At 35.2% G+C, this 9,465-nt stretch overlaps 1 pseudogene; it reads left to right on the top strand.

The window, feature by feature from the left end:
* The first annotated feature begins 7,903 nt into the window (after window positions 1-7,903).
* Window positions 7,904-8,056, top strand: LOC129780653 (U4 spliceosomal RNA; annotated as a pseudogene).
* The last annotated feature ends 1,409 nt before the right edge of the window (window positions 8,057-9,465 follow it).

Below are 9,465 nucleotides of genomic sequence, written 5' to 3'. Positions count from 1 at the left end.
TATATTCATCGAATGGCATTTAATCTAAGCCTGTCAAAAACCAAGCGAAAAAAATGATATATGAATAAGACGATAGTTCTAATTCTGGTCGTGCATTATCGTAGATATCGTCGAGAAAAGCATAAATTATGCGCGAGCGTTTATATCATTATTATCAGCACAGGCGTCATCTGCTGCCGCTATTAACCCATTAACGACCAAGCTGTAAAAATTATTTTTTTGACGAAAGCCATTGTTGTATTTTCGATTATTAACGCTAAAGGAACTCCAATGTTCAAGAATTATGTTTTTCCCTTCTTCCATTTTCCGGGAAATGACTGTTCGAAAAATCGAACATTGGCCGAAACCCGCATTTTTTTTTGCAAGTACAAACATACTGCAAACTAAAAGTCACTTCAATTAGCAAATATACGTTATTCATAAATGCATCAATTTTGGATTCCCGGAAGAACAAGAACAGGAGAATGGAGGTCTCTAAGTATAAATCCAAATTAATCCACCTAAGGTGAGATGTGGCATTTCTTATTTCATGTAATTTTAACTTATTACTGACAGGCTTTTTCTTTCAAACGAAAGCATATGCTGTGTTATTTTTATTGTTAACTGTGGAGAAATGTCAATGCTTAAAAACTAGTCTCTCCAATTATCCATTTCCCGAAAAAATCGAACATTTTCCAAAACCTGCAAAGTACCAGAGTACTGCTAAAAAACAATGGCATAGAGGGTTGGGAGGTTATTATTCGGTCCGGCGGAAGAATATTCACCCAAACAATCTCATAAGGATCCTCGTTGCACGTATTGATCATTTACTCCAGCTCCTCCACAAAAGAAATTCTACGGGCCGCCATCACCTAATGTTGTTACGGACAAAAAATCATACAGATTTTCGATAATATTTGCTAAATTAATCGATATTTGCAAACATTCACAACTGAAAATGCAAAAAGAAATGAAAAACCTTCCGTCTTCTAAAGTAAACAAATCAAAATGCGCAGCGGATGTTAGATGTGTTGGTGTTGATTCAGCAGAAAAAAAAATGTTCGTTATGGCCAACGTTCGATTTTTCGAACACTAAATTTCCCCGGCTGTTATTTTCCTGTATGCGGCTCAATCAAATGATTTTCGCTCTATATCACAATGTATGTTCTTTTATCAGAGCAGTACTGTAGAAAACTTCACATATTTTTGTATTTTATTGGGGTTTTTAATGGAAATTGAAAACACCTTCCAAACATACTTGCTTTAAATCGAATTTATTATCCAAAAAAGTTACTCAAAATTGTATGAAATCGATATAAGTGATAGCTAATAAATTAAGCTATCTTTTGGTGCAAAAACATTACCATAAGGTTCCTGTCCAAAGACATGAAAAATTATCAAAGTTGCTGTTCGATTTTTCGAACGCTTGGCCTAAAATGGGTTAAAAGGAGCCAATGATGATACGTCTTTATAGAGCAGAGCACAGTAAATATAATTTTCAGAGGAAACGCCATTTTTTTCGTTTTCCACCACTGTCATCAGCGTTTCGATGGGAATTCATTCAACGAGGGCAGTTTGATTAAGCTTGTGCAGATCATGATAAATGTTGATGTAAGCAGTAATATTGTCTTGATATATGATTAATCTAATTGAGATGAGTTCAGAATACATTTGCGCAAAATATTACATTAAAACAAAAAAGGGTGATACAAGAGTTACTGTTTCATTTTGAGCCTGAGTATTAAGATGCTTTCCCATGACTGAGATGCAGAGTTTAACATTTTAAACTCATTCAGAAAGCTTTGTCACTCACGATTTGAGTTGTTTGCAGTCATTTGATTTTATTCATGATAGTAATTATAGTGATAGTAGTGATTTATGACGTATATTCTTCGAAGAGGGTTTTCGAGACAGGAATGCATCGATGAGCTTATTTCGTTTCCGTCGCCATTTGGAAATGCTAGTATTCAGTCGTTTCCACAATTCGCTCACCAACGAATATCGTGAAGAAAATAATACAGAATACAGATGTGATCCTTGTACATGAGTGTTAATCACACAATCAAAATCATCTCAGAAAGTGAACAACCGTTTTTGAGAATATATTGATAAAACTGTAGGAAATTATTTGACCCTTTCTGTCATATGTTTCTTGTTTCATACCCTCAGTTCAGTAAAATCCGCTAATGTTCCATTCAGGAGCACACATTATTTCTTGACCTCTTCTGCAACTTCTGTTTTACTACCACTTAGGTCAATAGAGAGAGAAACCCAATATTACTTAGTATCGGTGATTGCCGTTTTAACGCGTTGGGTAGTGGAAGCGATTGCTTCGGGTGCAATAAAATGCAGCTTTAAGTTTCCGAGACTCCTTGATTGCTTCTCTCGTGAAATATAGCATTGTTCATTTTTCGTCGAGCCAATGGAAATCATAAAGTCATCAACACTAGGGTTTTCGGTTTTCGCCTTTACTTCAATGCCATCTTCCTTTTTAATGTCTTTTCCACATCTTTCGAGCGGGTTTGAAATATTTCTCAAGGTTGTACGAACCTTACAATCGACACAGAAGTAGATTGTTGGCTGATAAAAATTAAATTCTTCACTATTGTGTTTGAGGGTTTCTAATATTGTCGGCGGATCTACTTTGAACTGTCGATTGTTTTGGGATGTGACCTTGGTTGCAACACTGTATTCATTTGGCAATAATAACCACGAATAAATTACAGCTCTGTGGCTATCTTATTTTTGGTAACCCCAATCGGCGTTGATTCTGAAATTTCTTGTGATGAACTTACGCTTTCTCTTATATTTATTATCATTTCATTCATGTAAGCGGCTAACAGTAGAATGCTTTATTTGAGTTTTTTTTTATTTTGATCGAATGAAAGTAAATGCATTTATATCATTGCGTAATGTCAGTAAGCCACGGTATCGTAATGCTGTAACGCATGGAGAGAATTCTTCCTGTTTTGCCATTCGATACGAGAGTTTCGTTCAAACACAAATTATTATTAATAATTATTATTATGACAGGTCGTACACGATTATATACAGTTCTGGACTCAATTATTTACAGTTTTAAAAAATATATATTTCAAGTATGACTCACTTCAAGAAAAAATATAGTATTTCAGCATTTAGCTGGAAATTTATTGTCTATTATAAGTACAGTGAAGTTGATTGTGATTTTCGAAGATTCTAATTTAATTCTCAACAGGAATTGTTCAAAATGATATTGCAACGCTGGGTGTCAAATGGGATATTGTAGAGCAGCTAGAGAGCTCCAATTTAATTGACAAAAACAATCATGTTTATTATACGTACGTCATTGCATACTTTTCGAAGTAGAGCCAATTTGAGGCAGAGTCCCAAACGAAAAAAAATTCTATAACTCTGTCATTGTTGATGTTCGACCATGTGCGTAGAAGGATTTTTTTTCATCAAATATAGTTTGTGAACAAAAGGAACTAAATGTCATGAAACTTCGCACATAAGCTAGTGACAGATAAACCTCTCGAAATGAAACAACTGTGGCATTGTTCCAATTAAGGGGGTATTCTACAGGGTGGGCCATTTAAAGTGGAAGCATCTGGCAACCCCATAACTTTTGACAGAGATGTCAGATTAACAAATGTCATACCGCGTTGGAAGCGTCATTTCAGTACAATTTTAACCATGGAACAATACACACCTAAACAACGCGCTGAAATTGTTCAGCTTTACATTCAAAATAACTTCTCAATTGTGTTAACTAAACGTGCGTGGAAAAATAAAAATAAAGTTAAAACATCGCCTGGAGACAACACTATACGTCGATTATATGCCAAATTTATATCGTCTGGTAGTGTTAGTAATGCCAGTCATCTGTCCAGACAACGACCAAGACGTTTTGACGAGAATATTGATGCAGTTCGAGCCAGTGTTGCAGAGACTCTATCGACATCAGGTCGCCATCGTTCGCAAGAGTTAGGCATCGCTCGAACCACTCTCCGACGCATAATTCGTGTTGATTTGAAAATGTTTCCGTATAAACGGCGCTACATGCCATACAGCGGCTGCCACGACCAAATTATTGCGCGAAATGTTCCCCGGAAGATTAATATCGAAAAACGGCGATTATGACTGGCCACCGAGATCACCGCCTCCTGACTTTCTTTTATGGGGATATTTAAAATCCAAGGTATACACTAGTAAACCAAGGACCCTGGCTGCGCTGAAAGACAATATCCGACAAGAAATTGCTGCCATATCGGCCGAAACATTGGGCAAAGTGATGGAAAATGCCGAAAAAATGGCACATTTTGCGGTCAAGGCCAGAGGCGGTCATTTACGAGATATCATAATCAAAAAGTAGTTAGAACAAATCTCCTTGGACCAAAATAAATGAATTTCAAAAAAAAAATTAAAATTTCACTTCTTTACTTTGCTATTGCAAAAACAAATCCTTCCACTTTAAATGGCCCACCCTGTAGTATAGAGTCACGAATTTCAAACGTTTTTCGAGCTCCGTAAAAATTTCAACAAAGAATATTTTTACTATCCATAATATTATTTCTTTATTTATTATTTGTTCATTTATCTTATTTGTTCATTTATCTTTTAACAATAAAACAAAAATTGAACGGAGAAAAAATATTCATAACTAGCAAGAGCTGTGAGAGGGTTCAAAAAGTTGTGCCATGGCGTACATGATTCCAGTTCTTCTGGTTATCTGAAACAAAAAAATCGAACAGATTCTGAATCATTAAACATGCCGACAAGTCAAAAATATCTTTTTTGACAAATCGTCAAACGGCCGCCATTTTGTCAAAAAAGAAGTTTTTGACTTGTCTGAGGTTCATGCGATAGCGGCATCTTTACTGATTCAGAATCTGTTCGATTTTTTAAAAAAATACAAAATACGGTTTTTCTTACGTTTCTTTTTTTTTTAAATATTGAAATTTAAAAAATATATTTTTTTATTAGTTCATGCGATAGAGAGATGCTTACAGATTGTATCCATATAAATTCGACAGAAATCGGTTCAGTAGAACTTGAGATATCGTGTACGCCAGTTTGAAAAAAACTAGTTTCGAGAAAAACGTGTTTGAAGTTCATTGTTATGGCCGTACCAGGTTAAATACCGGATCATTAAAATGGCTCTAACTTGATAAGTAATAGGATTTTCGATAAGTCCTTTCTAGGGTATATTCTTGAATGTCTAAACTACAGAAATATGAAGTAATTTTTTTTGATTTTCTTCAAATTTCTAAACTAGAATACTGCCTTAAGGTACAATCTGCTCTTTTTCGAATTAAAATAAATGAAATGTTATGAAATTTGGAATTTTGTTCCCGTTTGATTTAAATCAACTGAACAGTCAAAAATATTGTTGCTAGCATTTGGAATGTCAGCAAAATCCACAGAGCAAATATATTATATTAGAACAGGGCAAATATATATTAATAGAATTATCATTATTAAATCAAAATGTTGTGAACGTGTTTACACAAAAGATAATGTTTATATCAAATCGTGAATATCAAGAGAAAGACTTTTTATTATTTGCAATAGTTTGGCAATGAAATAATTGTCATGTATAGAAGCATTAACATCATTGTCAAAAACTAATTACTTCGATCATTGGGTTCTTTGTATGGCATGAGGTAATTGTAATAGTTTGTAGTCCACCAGACTGAACTTGAAAAAAATCGATTGACATTGGATTATCATCGGTAGAAGATGGTCATTTACTTGAAGGCAGAAAAGATATACAATTCCGGCACGAAGGATGAAAAAACAACTGGTGGTCTATACATTAAGACAAACCTTCCATCTCAAACAATGAATCCCATGAATGTAGGTGATTTTAATTTTGTGAAAAGGTTGATGGAAAATAAAGCGCACAATAAGGACCTTCATCACTAATTAGGCATCAAGACAACAGTTCTCACACGTGGCCATGATTTATGCTCAAGCTGAGAACGCTGTATGTAATGACATTAATGAGCAAAGATAAGTGCGAAAATTTTCTGCCTTACGCATACAAGTAATGTTTTCATAATTCATGATGCTTCATGTTGTGAGGAAAGGTCAGCGCACAATAACAAGTTGCTGCAAATTTCAGTCCAGGAGAAGAATAAAGCTTATGATGAAAGTGATGTGATGACAGAGCACAAAGCAGAAAAGTAAGTGACTTCATTGATAGAAAACACAAATTACTTCACAAACTCGTATTTCGGGGGATATTGCGATATTTGCCTTTCATGTTTTCGAAACCGATAAAACATGTTAAATTCATAGATGTTTTGATTGTATTTTCATATTGAGTAAACAATGAATTATGATAGAACATATTTGTACTATTACATAATACTGATGCCATGCAATTATATTTACAATGACCGGTCAACTACTCAGTAACCTTTAATAGAAATAACACAAACAAACACGAACATCACACCCTTATTCACCCTCGATAAACAGTTGGTCAAATTAGGAAAACAAGACTTTACACCTCTATAATCTCCTCAAACATAAGGCAGGCTTTCAACATACCGCCTCTCATAAAAAATTGAAAAAAATATGTCAGTGATTCACTCACCCTCCAGCTCGATTCATTCCACTCGATTCGGGTCGTGTTGGAAATTGTCCAAGTGAGATTGCGCAAAATTATAAAAAGGGTAATAGAAACTCTTCATGCTAGCAGGAGGCATTTCGCTAGCATCATCTGCTTAGCGGAGAGTAACAAAATCTGGATACAGAAGGGTATGTGTGTGCAAACATTTTTGCCGTTGATTCCTCAAGTGATTTCAAATTGGTAGATAATAAACAAGAATCATTATAAATTGTCAGTTCATCCTTCTCTGCTACTGCCTGTTGTTTTGAAGCAATAGGGTAGGCTAGCGTTGGTTGCTTCAACAGAAGCAAATGGCAATTATTATTTAAAAAATACCAAACACCTCACCGTATTGCAATCAACCAAAAAATAAAAGATCCGATGACAAGTGTTGCAATGTAACTGCTCCCCTCATATGATAGGGAATGAAAATTCATTTATAAAAACAAGGGATTACTTCCCTCTATGTGGGCTTCACATTGCTGGTGTCGTTTGGCGTTGTGTACAACTGTATATAATTGATTTGATTTAATAGACTAGTCATTTATAACAAGTTAATCCGTGAAATTAATTATTTGCTGGCGTTTTGCTAACATGGGAGTTGTGTGAAAAGCACTGTATTATCGAGAATTGATCACAGCGTGAAGGGCTGAATAAAAATATGTTTTGATTTTTATGATTGCTCTTTTATGGGTGCGGAGGGTGCACGCTGGAAATTGTCCGTAACAAATGGATGCATAATGCAGAAGATTGCGTGCCCCCGATCTCTCCATTTAAGATAAACCATTCTGACGTGTATGCAACTTTTTCTCAAAGTAAACTGATTTGTTTAGATGATAATCGAAGCTGTTATGCTTAAATCGATACATTGGACGCAGATAATTTCGTCTTGAATAAAACAAATGCTGTCGCGAAACAAAATTCGTATTATTGTAAATTTTGATTGATCGAAACTAGCCACTATTGTTCAGAAAACTTAATAGCTCATTACAAACATTTTAAATATTTTTCGTCGCCACGAAGCATTGTTGTATTAATGTCGTCAATTCAATTTTGTCTTATTTGTTACATGTTACTTGTGTTATATGGTGTCATATAAATAACTGAGAATATATAAATATGGTTTATATTAGTGATGAAATGGATAGTGGTTTGGCCGGATAGCCGGATATTCGGCTCTTTATTAGCAAATACAAAATTAAGAGAAACGGCATGTGGCGTGGTGCAAATAAAGCGTAAAATGTGAGAAAGAAATAAACACATTTTAAAATAAAAATTTTGAACGAATATTAAATGAATGTTTCGTTTAGAATATATATCCTATTTAGCTTTGCGCAGTGGCGATATCGTAACCAATGAGGTTATACCGAGGTGCGATTATTGCTAGTTGAAAAAAAGTCCTATTTAATAATGGAACAGCTTTTTTTCTGATAATGGTTTATATTATTATAAGTAGATTTTTGTAGATGTATTGAGATAATCCTAATACTGACCGAGTTAGAGTAAAAGTTACATGCAATCAGCAGTCAATTCATTTCGTTGAGATCAAGAACAAACTTAGAACTGTCTTCAGGGATGGTAGTCTGAGAGGGAGTACACTTACTTCACTACAAATCGATATTATTATGATCGTAACACATTAACTAATTTGAAGACCAACCAATTGTTAGGCTTGGTGGAGAAGTGTGTTGGGCTTTTATATATTCGAGGTATTTTCGCATGTTGCTGCATCAAAAAAGAATTTGGAACTTACATCGTATGAGAACACCTTTAAGGGGGTATTCTAGTGTAGAGACATGAATTTCGGACGTTTTTTCGAGCTCCGTAAAAATAAAACAAAGAACATTTTGACTATCCATTATATCATTATTTGTTCATATACCGTTTAACAATAAAACAAAAATTGAACGGAGAAAAAATATTCATAACTAGCTGATCCGGCAAACTTCGTCTCGCCCAAAATTTGTTTTTTGTTATCAATACCCTCAAACATTCACGTTTTCTTACTATGAGCAAGTTCATGGGTCCAATCGCAGAACTGTTCATTGATTGATCTTCTAATCGACCCCGTTGAATTTTGTATGGCAGCTCCCCCTTAGAGAGAGGGGGTGGATTGTCTAACCACCGTAAAAACATTTATTGCACCCTAAAACCTCCACATGCCAAATTTGGTTTGATTTGCTTGATTAACTCTCGAGTTATGCAGAAATTTGTGTTTCATTTGTATGGCAGCCCCACCTAAGAGAGTATCTAACCACCATAGAATCATTTATTGCACCCTAAAACCTCCACATGCAAAATTTGATTCCATTTGCTTGATACATTCTCGAGTAATGCAGAAATTTAAGTTTAATTTGTACGGCAGCCACCCCTCAGAGAGAGGGGAGGAGTGTCTATTCACCATGGAAACGTTTCGTGACCCCTAAGGCATTCGCATGACAAATTTGGCTCCATTTGCTTGATTAGTTTTCGAATTATGTAGAAATTTGTCTTTCATTCGTATGGCAGCTCCACCTTAGAGAGGGGGTGGAGTGTCTAACTACCGTAAAACATTTATTGCACCCTAAAACCTCCACATTCCAAATTTGGTTCCGTTTGCTTGATTAGTTCTCGAGTAAGGAGGCGATCTGGCGTAGTGGTAACATCCATGCCTCTCACGATAAAGGTCACGAGTTCAATTCTCACTCCCGACATTCTTCCAAAAAATGGAAGTAAAAGTGACGAACCAGCCAAATGAGTTGAAAGTCACTATAATACAGATATAAAAAAAAAAAAAAAATTCTCGAGTAATGCAGAAATTTGTGTTTCATTTGTATGGCAGCCCCCCCTTAGAGAGGGGGGTGGAGAATCTAACCACCACAGAAATATTTATTGTACCTTAGAACCTT

This window comes from Toxorhynchites rutilus, chromosome 3 (assembly GCF_029784135.1).
Source record: "Toxorhynchites rutilus septentrionalis strain SRP chromosome 3, ASM2978413v1, whole genome shotgun sequence".
In the NCBI taxonomy this organism is placed as follows: Eukaryota; Metazoa; Arthropoda; class Insecta; order Diptera; family Culicidae; genus Toxorhynchites; species Toxorhynchites rutilus.
This window is presented reverse-complemented; position numbering and strand designations above follow the sequence as displayed.